This window comes from Cibotium barometz, chromosome 8, assembly GCF_041138505.1.
Source record: "Cibotium barometz isolate CiBa-2024 chromosome 8, ASM4113850v1, whole genome shotgun sequence".
NCBI lineage: Eukaryota > Viridiplantae > Streptophyta > Polypodiopsida > Cyatheales > Cibotiaceae > Cibotium > Cibotium barometz.
Genome location: NC_141053.1, coordinates 6,571,000 through 6,582,989, shown reverse-complemented (window position 1 = coordinate 6,582,989; position 11,990 = coordinate 6,571,000).

The window sequence follows — 11,990 nt, the reverse complement described above, 5'->3', positions numbered from 1 at the left end:
AGTGCTGCAATAGGGTCGATGTTGAAGCAAACATAGTCTGCATTGAGCAAGAGTCTGGCACCTTTTCAAGTGGGTTGATTATGTTGGAGCATGTTGACCTGTGCTATGCCCCAGGATGTGTTGTTTTCGTGGGACCCTGTGATATTTTTCTTTTTTGAAGGGGTGGTGCACGCAGAGGACTTAAGCTGAGAATCCAGAGGTGCATGCCAATCGTGCTGCTCTAACGCCCAACTCGGCTGCTTGAGATGATGCGAGGGGACCAATTTTGGCACTAGCATGTGCATGAAGATCCCAGCTTGATAGGTCGATCATTTTGGCTACCTGGCTTGCTATTCTTAATAAATTCACGCCATAAACGATACATAAGAGCCACATTGCATCCAAAGTTTGTGTCGCATTAAACCTAAAGCAATCAATGTTCTAACTCAACGGTGGCCTCTAATTACCCACCCATCAGCCTACTTGTGTCGTTTTTTATTTCAGGACGTACTAAGTTGGTATGCACGACCGTGTATTTGGGGCTCCAAAGAGCAATCAAAGACCTTGAAGAATCCCCAAGTTTGCATTGTCGTAACCGTTCATCTTCGATTCTGACTTCTTTCTTGAGATTGGCGGCTTTTTCTTAAAGGCTGTCCTCCACCTCCACTTTCATTTGTTTGAACTGCCTTTGCTGCTTCTTCTCTCTACTTTTGGACTTTCAAGCTCCTCAATCGAGTTTGCTTTTGAGATCAGAGGTTCCTTTTCGTGGCAAATCTCCAGAGCAGTATCAGCTCATTTTGGGGTTTCCGGCTTTCTTAGCGAGGCCAGAGCCCCCACGAAAGATAACCCCTTTCATCCTCTGTTTTCATGGAAATGCCTCTAACTGACGATACCTTGTTGGCAAACAAAAGTGAAAGCCCAAAGTGTGAAAAATGCATTAAGACTATTTATTATCCCATTGCTCATTTTAGACTCAGTTCTTAAGTGGGACTTTCACCTCCTAGCTAGTCACTTCATTGATAGTCTAAGTGATTGGTGGTATGGGACATGCAGTTAACTTGTCCAAGGTTGCATGGTCTCTAACTGTATTCAATTTGTAGTGTATGGTTGGGTGTGCTATCTAACCCTTTTGTGTCCTCACATTGTTAATAATGTGTATGTGACCGTTAAAAATTGGTATTTGGATTGCTTCACGGAAATGTTTGTTAAAAACCTTATTAAAAAGGCCCTAATAAATAAATATATATATATATATATATATATAGAGAGAGAGAGAGAGAGAGAGAGAGTTGTGCAAGAAATTAGATTTTGCAAGTCACAACAATGATGAGCATTTTTGAGGTGAGGAGGTAAGGTATAAGCTTGCAAGCTAGGGCTACACAAGGTTCTATGCATGCGTGTGTAGCCTTAGGGTATTGATATATATGACACATAATGCATTAGACATAACCTATTCTTGGGTTCTATGTTTTTGATGTTGACAAAGTTTTTTTCAAAAGGGATAACCTAAAGTTGATTATTTGGATGCACCCTAATGACCAAACATGCCAAGCCATGACATGAAAGGATAACTCTTAGTGGTGCTACATTGTAGCTAAGATATGCATACAAAATATGTGTTTGCATGGTGAATGTAAATGACAGTAATCTACATTATCTAGTGGGAGAAGTGTATGCAGAGAATAAGAAGAGTAAACCCTTATCTTTGTTCATATATCATTCTCATCAATGTCTTGCTTGCTCATCTACAAACACCAATTCATGTATTTAGTAGATTCTAGTTGAAAGTAGTTGTTTTCTAGAATGGTCTCATGTTAATCTCAAGACACTTAACAAGTGCTTTCACAACAACCAAAAATTGTTAGTATTTACAATGATGCTTGGTATAAAAAGCATTAGAGAGACAACCAATAATTAGTTTTACAATGAAACATATATAATACACATTAGTGATACATTGAATAAAGAATTAGTGACACGGGAGTTTGTATGTCTTACAATTCCACCAAAAAACTTAAGAGTCTTATAGTCCCACAAACTTTGGGCAACAAGCATTTTACAAATACTTTACTTTTGTAAATATTAGATATATTGATCTACAAGGAAATGATTATTCTTTTTAGTTGAAATAAAGATCATAGGTATGTCTAGATATTTATTATATACTAGTTCACAAATGCGGCATAGATTCGTTAATTGATGAATATTGTTAACTTGCATATTCCTATAACAAATCATATAATAGTGTTAAATGACTCACATGTTTTAACCTTGAGCATGCGATGAAACTTTTCCAACCATCTTAAAAAATAAGTCAAGGCATAGAGTAGATAGCTTCATACTTTATTTATACAGTGTATAATTTTCAAGCAATTTTATGTCTCCATAATTTGTAGAAACATAAACATAGCAATTCTAATCAACATAGACCTCAATAGTACTCTGAAGCTCTTAGGAGATATCAAACATGCAAGGAAGCAATATGAAAAGGGATTTCCTCTTTTGAGAACAAACTTTGGGCAAGAAGCATTTTACAAATACTTCTCTTTTGGAGACCTTTCAAAAGTACTTTTATAAATATTAGATATACTGATCTATAAGGAAAGCATAGATCATGATCTTCTATGTAATTCAAATAAAGATCACAAATACTTCTCTTTTGGAGACCTTTCAAAAGTGCTTTTTATAAATATTAGATATATTGATCTACAAGGAAAGCATTTTACAAATACTTAGATCATGATCTTCTATGTAATTCAAATAAAGATCACAAATACTTCTCTTTTTGGAGACCTTTCAAAAGTACTTTTTATAAATATTAGATATATTGATCTACAAGGAAAGCATTTTACAAATACTTCTCTTTTAGAGACCTTTCAAAAGTACTTTTTATAAATATTAGATATATTGATCTACATAGATCATGATATTCTATATAATTGAAATAAAGATCACAAATACAAATGAGACATAGATTGGTTAATTGATGAATATTGATAACTTGCATATTCCTATATCAAATCACATACTCGTGTTAGATGACTCACATAGTTTTGATCTTGACCACGTGATGAAGTTTTTCCAACCATCCTAAAAAATAAGTCAAGCATAAACTAAATAGCTTCAGACTTGATTTATACAATGTATAATATTTATACAATTTAGGTCAATTGTTCTACATATTCATTCTTGCAAAACTTTTAACCTTGCTTGGGATGAGTTTCTTTTCTCAAAAGAAAACTTGATCATGAGAAAATGTAAGAGGAGGGGTCCATGAATGAACACTTAACCAAGTTGTAGGACTTAAGAGAACAACTTCTCAACATTAATGAGCTCATTCATGATAAGGAAATGGTAGACATCACCTTAACTCTTTATATCAATATTATCTAGGTTTCAATACTTCCCTCCGGCGGCTTTCTTTGAGAGGCAATGCAGCCCCTCTTTTCTACCAGGAGCTTGTTAGCTTATTGTTTGCAAGAGGAGAAGAACATACATCTCTATCAATTCTAGCAGTGATTAGGCTCTTGTTGCCAAAAGGATAAAGGCAAGAAGTTCCAACAACGGAAGAACAATTCAAACCAATATCTTGAGGATAAGGATGATTTTAATAAGCCAAATAAGGTTACTTGCCAGTATTGCAAGAAGCCTATCCATGCACTTGAGCAGTGCTTTAAATTGCAAGCTAAAGAAAAGAAGAAAAAGGAATCTAACAAAGGTTCTACCAGTTCTACCCTAGACAACTAGAGTGTCAAGAAAGAGGATTTGTGAATGATATCCTTGAAGACTTCTCACTTATGGATGTTTGTAGCTTTAATCCTGACCATGATTCATGTCGCAATGTAAGTGATTTAGACAGTTAGTATCCTTGAAGACTTCTCACTTATGGATATTTGCATCTCTAATCTTAACCAAGATTCATGTCTTAATGTAATTGCTTCAGACACTTGGTATCTTGATAGTGGTGCTTCCAAGCACATTACTTCTTAAAGAAGTTTGGTCAATAATATGGAGTTTGTGTAGGATGGTCGCACTATTATGTGTGCCACCAATGTCTCTTATTTTGTCAAAGGTATTGGTGAGATTTTCCTTAATACTGCTAGTGGTGAGGATCTTTGTCTTCAAAATGTACTTTTTTGTTTTAGGTATAAAGAAGAATCTACTTTTAGTGCCCACTCTAGCAAGGGGGAGTCTTAAGGTTGAATTTGCATATGACCAATACATTGTCCGTGATAGAGAACAGGACATGCAAATTGTGCTTATTGGAACTCGAGTAGTACTGAGAGCAAGTCTGGTTTGTCCTCATTTTCACTTTTGGTTTTAGCCATGATCTTTCTAGCCTCACGTTCTGCTTCTGCCAAGGCTTTATTGCATTTTCGGTGCCCAGCTTTTGTAAGCTTAGGTGTTTCTAGCTCTTGAAGGTCGATTTTCTCTTTGTGCATTCCCTCCAACGATATCTTACTCAACTCCTCACCCCAATCCTTTGAGAACTTATCGTGTACCTTAGTGGCCTCAAGGTATCTCAGCCCACTGGGCATCCATGGGTTTTCTTCGTAAATAGGGCATTTTGTCGGGCTATATATCGTTTCTGTTTTTGCCATCCATTGAGGCGTTGAGCACTGGTACGGCTTTGTGCTATGGTACCTTCTATACTCGATGTCTCCTCTTCTGATTCCTCATCAATTGTCTGCCACTTAACCATACAAATAGAGGTCGTGGGGACGGTTCCAGATTCCACATACTGGGTCCCCCTGGGTTGCATCACATCAATGGTGGCCAACACATGCATCCAGTTTTCACTGAAGTAGTCCAAAGGAGGAAGTGACTCATACATTTCCATTTCCTCTTCATCCTTGGGATCTCCCACCAAGGGCTGGCATATCTGTATAAAGGTGGTCCGTTCCGTTGTGACCGAATCGTCACCGAACAACTGCCCCTCCATGGGGTGTGCTTTTCATGTTCTAAGATCAATCTTTAAGATTTGCGAATCCCTACGTACATACACGTGATCCAAGGCCCAATCATGCACCAATTTGGATTCCCTCATGAAGGGTCTCCTCAATATTATGTCATATGAATCAAGTTGCCGTAGGAAGTCCATGACCACAAATGTATGATGGTAGCAAAACGTAAAGAGTTTGAATTTAACATTCTCCAGAAGCCCAATGGGCCTTGAAGACGTTCCATAAGCCATTTTAACGATTAGATCTGGTTTCCCCCAGTTTTCCCAGCAACGTTTTTTGATGATGCTAACCCCTTCGCCACCATCTAGGATAGCTAGTGCCTATTACCCGTTATTATGATGAATTGGGATTGTAGCATTTGTGTTGTCGCTTTTGTAGTAGCGTCCCAGTTGATTAACTGATATCTTAACGACTCGGTTTTTCTTGTATGCCTCAAGGTTCTTTCTGCCAGAGGTGGCAGAGCCTCGGTTCTTCCCCTTGTCTCCTAATTGAGCTTGAGCTCTTGTTAGGACATTGAGTGGTGTGATATTCCCAGGCTGTACACTAATGGTTCGGATGGTGGCTTGATTGGCATTAGAAGTCGTACCACTTGTGCGGTATGGGCAATCCTTGATCAAATGATCAATCCCACATTTAGTACAGGTGGAGTACTGGCATGTCAATGGGTGGAGCCGCCACTTGTTGTGGTTGGTGTGTAGTATGAACCATATTCTTGTTTGGGCACTTGGTGACTCGATGTGGCCCTCCACAGCCAAAGCATTATAGCGGTCCTCTTCTCAAATTCGAGTTCATGTCCTTGCCCTTCCATTGTACCATGGTTTGAAACACAAGTACTAGTGTGTTATTCTATAGGACGTAATATTCTGACGTAACCTCAATTGTTTTCTCGTAGTACTCCCCGCTAAGTTCTACTTCCCGCACCATATCAACATCTTCTGAACGGCTCTTCGATTAATAATTGATTGATCTTAGCCTGTGGTGGTAGAACTGGTGGCGGCAAAGGTGAAGCGTCTTGTACCCGGAACATCCCCCTAGGTAAGTAGGAAGAGTTGGGTTGTCCAGCAGTAGCGCGGTGATCTGTACAGGTGGCGCAGGTAAAGCCAATGGGGCTCTAAGTGCTAGTAGTTGTGCAACATTTTGAAATCTTGGATATCTACACATTGAAGTGTCATGATTTCCTAATTTTACATAGTGAGCACAATAGATTAACGGCCTTGCTCTTAACTGTGGACACTCGATGGTAGTGTGATTTAGTCTACATGTAGAGCACCACACCAATTCCTTGCGGGGGTAAAGATGATTATGCCCATGCCCAGATGTTTCTCTTCCCTCTTTTACTTTCAATTTCTCTAATATGGCATTACTGAGCTCATCCACCGTCATGTTTTCGACTTGTTTGCTTCGAGTTCCAATTTCTTGGTGTGGCTCAAGACACGCGAAGTTGTAGTTGCTGAAGATGTTTTGACATCTTCCGGTTGCCGCAATTCCAACATATTATCTTCATATTCAATTGCCAGTTTGCAACATGCATCAAGTGTAGTAGGTCTGGCTAGTACCAGGTAATCATGCATTTTGTGGTCTCTAACCCCTCTCCAAAAGCGAGGCAATAACTGATCTCATCAGTTAACCTCTCCCAAAGTTTGCACCTTGAATTTAAGTGCTTAAGACGAGACACAGTCTCTCATTGACTCATCTTCCTTTTGTTTTGATATTATGTAACTGTGCCGCAAGGATCCATCTATCACCACTTTGGGCAAAACTGGGTACAAAAACATTCTTTAGCCTTGTGAAGTTAATGGGTTGGGATTCTAGAGCAGTGCCCTAGTTCTCTGACTATCCCCATCTCTGCCGCCATATTTAGAAGGTCTGTCCTTGTGGCTGCATTAAGGTCCATGGTTGGATCTATCCTTGGCCTTTGAGGAATTGTTCCCCCCTTCCTAGACCTCGTCCCCTTCCTGTATTAGCTCTTCTAGGTATCTTTGGTCCATGGGATGGTCTAGCCACCACTGTACCTTGGAGTGACTCCTCATTAGTCACCTCCGTATTTTTGGTCCATGGGATGGTCCAGCCACCACTGTACCTTGGAGTGACTCCTCATTAGTCACCTCCGTAGTACGACTTTGTAGAATCAAGAGTTCCATGTCTTGTAGGAACGTAGGGTGATTGATCATCTACTCAATATCCTTTTTGGTGTACAGACACTCCTCTACCTCACCCACCATGCTTGCTAGGTTACCCTCCTCTTGTATGGTTGTAAACCCTTCCTCCATTCTAGATTCCTCGTTTATGGGTTCCAAGCTTGGAATTTCTCCCACTTATTCCCATAACTATTTCTGATTCCTTCCCTCGTGATGATGACTGGAGTGGATTAAAACTTCTCGTTTCCTTTTGCTCAACTCTCGCCCTTTCGGGTGTCGAGCTCTTGTTTCCTTAAGCTCAATTCTCGTAGCTGTCGTTCCACCTCACTCCATTTTTTGAGATCTAACTCTACTTCCTCAATGGTGGGGAAGAATATTTGACCCGTCCTGGCCACACTTTCTATGTCCCGTCTTATTCGGGGGGTGCCGGTATTTGACAACCTAGAATTTGACGTTTGGACGGCCAATTCTCGTCGTGGACCGAGTCTAGCACTGGTTGACGGACCCATGCCCGCAGATTGCGCTTCTTCGTCATGACTGGTTTGGAGACCAAAAAATCCCCGGGCGATATCAATGATACCATTGGACCTGGTTGGGGAGGGGGGTTTCTCCTCTTCCCCAAACCCAATGTATCTCAGCCCTTCTTCCATGGACTCTTCACTGCTAGTTTCAACGGTGGTCAGGTTTCTTAAAACACTCAGGTGTGCTTTTGCAGAATGTCCTGATCCCACACTTCTTTGATAGGAAGATCCTGGGTGATTCGATGCACTATCGTCAGGTGTAAGATCGTCTCCGATGAGTTTTCCAGATCTTAACTGCATGTATGTAAGATTTGATAAGCTATTTGTCGACCCAATTTGATTTTGCTTCCGATTCTATTGCTCTATTTCTAAAGCCGTGAAACTTCAGAGAATGGTTCATGGTGTGAAAAGTCAAAAAAGGTTAACGGGGTGAACGTTATTCTGCACTTTCACGTGCTCAAAAATGTTGCCTTTCGGATCAGATCCCCTCTCTTTGATATAGGCTGCCCTCCTTTACCGACCTTTGTGACCTTGGTTTGACTATTCGTTAGATTTGGGCAACCCGTGAGTCTGTAGAGAAGATTTCACGTTGTGAACAAAAGAAGGGTTCACACTGTGAATAATTTTAAAAGGTTTCACGTCGTGAATAAAGAAAGGTTTCACGTCGTGAACAAAGAAGGGTTTCACGTCGTGAACAACTTCAGAAGGTTTCACATCATGAACAAAGAAAGGTTTCACGTCGTGAACAAAGAAGGGTTTCATGCCGTAAACAACTTCAGAAGGTTTCACGTCATGAACGCTTTGTTAAACTTTCACGTGCTCAAAATTTTTGGCAGACTTCGCGGCGTCAGAGGTGTCAGGATAAGTTTGCCTATTTTTGGCAAGGCAATCCCGTGATTTTCAGCGTTAATTACGGCACTGATTTCATGGCGTGAAGTTGCAAAAAATGTTTCACGGCGTGAACGTTTTTCTGCAGTTTCACGTGGAACTTCTCGCATCGAAAGTTTAAGATTTTGGGTGCATAAATACTTATCCAATTGATCCCAAATTGATTGTGCCCCGCCTAAAGAAGAGAATGCAAGTTCTTGGCGCACAGTCAATGGTTCCTTATGTTTTTTATTTTGTGAATTTATAAAAAAGAAGAAAAAAAGGAACACCAACCTGCTCATTCACGTTGGTGCTTTCAATGATGCAAATATCAAGATTTACAAGAAAAAACAGTGAAGCTCTATCCTAAGACCACTCCACCATAATAATACACAACATCACAACCAATTTCTCACGATTTCTTCCTACCACACACATCTTATCCATTCATTTTCCACACAATGCACTACAAGAATGCAAGGGAAATCATGAATCTTATGCAATGGGAGCTGAAACTCCAAGAGGGTGGAAGAAACAAAGGTGTTTCCCTGGCAGCGGCGCTAAAAATGTTACCCTAACCCTCCTTGAAACACATCCAAGAAGAGATTACCTGGTGAACCACAACTGTCGTGAGGATCTTTCGAATGGCCGAGCTCGTAACCCTTGAGGTCTCCAAGCTCTACAACTCCTTGAGAAGCAATTCCACTGCGTCTCCCACGAGCATTGTCACACCGTCGCATTGCACTACGGGTCCTCATCCCTCCTCTCACCTGACTTCACTCACACACACTCACTAGCATGCAGTTAGGAAGAGAGATTAGCAAAAGGATTAGCAAGAGTAAGACTCGATTGCACAATGGGAGACTATGTTGTATTATGAGAGAAATTCACTTATATACATGGCCACAAGTGTTCACACTCACTTAAACTTGGCCGGCCGGGCACTTTAGGCTCATACGAGGCCTAATGCTATTACAATGACTACTCTCATAATATATCCATGAAGTACATCAATTAGGGCTTCATCCTATCTTGAACCACATGCTCTTGAAGCAAGAATCGCAATAAATACTCCGTAACACCATTACGGGCGTCCGTCCAAGTTGTAGCTTTGGACACTATTGTTTCATATCATGAATGTATGACCCTTTGGTGTATCTACCGTGACTCCTTGATATAAGCTAATGGCGGTAGCTCTTGTTAATCCTAAATTAGATAAACATTCTCCCCTTCTTGATGATGATCACGTCTGCGTGATCGCGTTGAAGACCTTTGTGTGGGGAGAATAAACAAGCTTTGTCGATGGCTTTGATATTGAATGATGTTCAATGGTCTTTGTTCCTCCAAAAGGAATAAGAAAAGATAGTTAATGGTGAGTGAAGAGGTTAGTGGTATATTAAGAATTCCTAACATTTGAAGTAATTGGCTTGTGATGATGTCCCTTTGTGTGGCACAGGATTCTTGTCAAATGTTTGTTGAGTAGGAATTGATCCTGTCTTCTTCTGTCCATGTGCTTTTTAATTTTTTATGCATAATTAAGTGCGCTTAGAAGCAGATTTTCATGAAGAACAAGAATTGAGTCATATAGACTCTTATTGAACTGCTCTGTGTTGAAGTAGCCGCTTGTTAGTGAGGATTGAAAGAATTACGTCAACTTGCGAGACTAATATAGATATCTTCACTAAGGATTGAAGATCATTGATTTGTGAAGATGGTGGTGTCGTTTGGAGAGGTTTGTATGTTCAAAGTACCCCATACATGGATTGTTCAAGTTTGTGTAAAGTTAATTCTTTCAGGATGTGCCGTGAGTGTTAGTTGACCTAACAAATCCCATAGCTCAAGGGTCATGAGATTGTGTTCTCGTGTTGGATAAAGCTGTGCTTGAGTTGTGGTGATTTTATTTGAAATTTCTTATCCAACCAAAATCCTAGGGATTTTTTCAGTAAGATATGTTGGAAGTTCTAGCTTCTGCAAGGTTTCTTCCTCTCATAATAGCAATTGTACATTGCATGTAGGAGTGTTCAAGGTGACTGTTTGCATGGATTGATCTAGTGAATACAACGATTCACTTATCCAAGGTCCGCCAATGATGACATCATACTCAAGGGAATCTAGGGTGACATGAAATGTAAATTCCATATCGCCAACACCGATTTGTTCGAGTAGTGTATCTAAAGTAACTTGGAACTTTAATGTTTTGTTCATTGGCTCCTTTTGCAAGACTATTTGTTGTCGGGGTGAGTTTAGGTTGTCCCAATGACACCCATGTCTATTGTCATAATGTTTTGCTCGAGGGCTAATCAATGCGTGTTTGCGCTGAACATCATTGCCTGTAGGAAAATCCAACCATACCATGATAGAATCTTCCAAGGGAACCATGGGTGTTTTGGTTATTATTTCAACTTCAGATCTTGTGTCTGTTTCATATTCCCATTCACTTCCATCCTCTGTTTGGGTCTCAGCTTTTTCAAGAGTACCCAATGCGTACAATGGCACACTTGGCCCTCTGACAATTCTTAATGAGGTCTGTTTGGAAACTTACGAATCCTCACAGTCCTGGTTTATGTAGTTCGTTATATCCTTGTATAACTCAGGTTGAGCCATTAAAGGTGCAAGTGTTGATATGATGCTAGCTTTATCATGAGACAAGAGCATTCCTCCGAATGAGGTTTTGAGAGATTGTTTTAATCTTGTAAGGGAATTATCGAATTCCTCACGTGCTTTCTGAAGCGTATAGTTCGTACAATTTGTCTCAAATGACTCTTATGTAGAGAGTATGTCTTCCTCTTGAAAGGGAAAGCGATATTGTTCTAGGCTTTGAATCTTGGTTGCTGTTTTAGGTTTGGCATTATGAGGTTCAAGCACAACCGGTGACCCTGTAAGACATTCAACCAAGCTAAGCATGCTCTCCTGAGCTTGCTTTTTGCGTTCTACATATGTCATGTGATCATTATTATCCATTTGGGGTGGTTGGGTGGGTTCTAGTTTATTGATTGGTTTATGTGGTGCACTGAGCGAAGAGTAAAAACTTGTTTCATCCTCACTTAGTGATGTACTAGAACTTATTTCATTCTCTGACTTTCTTTGGTTTGCCAGTTTTTCATTATGTTTACCCATGCAACGAGATCAAAATTTCTTTTGGGTTTTTGTATCCTATGTCGCACTTATATGTGTTCGACAAGTTTGTGTGGTGGCCTTTAAGGTCGATGCTTCTGCATCATGTATAGCTTTTGGCTCTTTTGTGTTTATGCCCCCTTTTGGGTTTATGTCCTCTACAAACTCCTTTTCCCTGTCTTTTAATTCGACCTTGGTTTCGATAGTTTTTTGTAGTCCCTTATTTTTCTTGGGTTTAGAAGGTTTTTTTTCTCTTTTAGGTTTTGTTTTAAAGCATGTTCTTCTACCATGTTGAGGTATTGTCTTTTACATTCTTTTTTATTGTTTGTTGTGCCTTGGCTTGTAAACGAGTAATCACATTCAATGTCACTATGGACAATTGCCCGTTTTATACACTTAAGATGTTA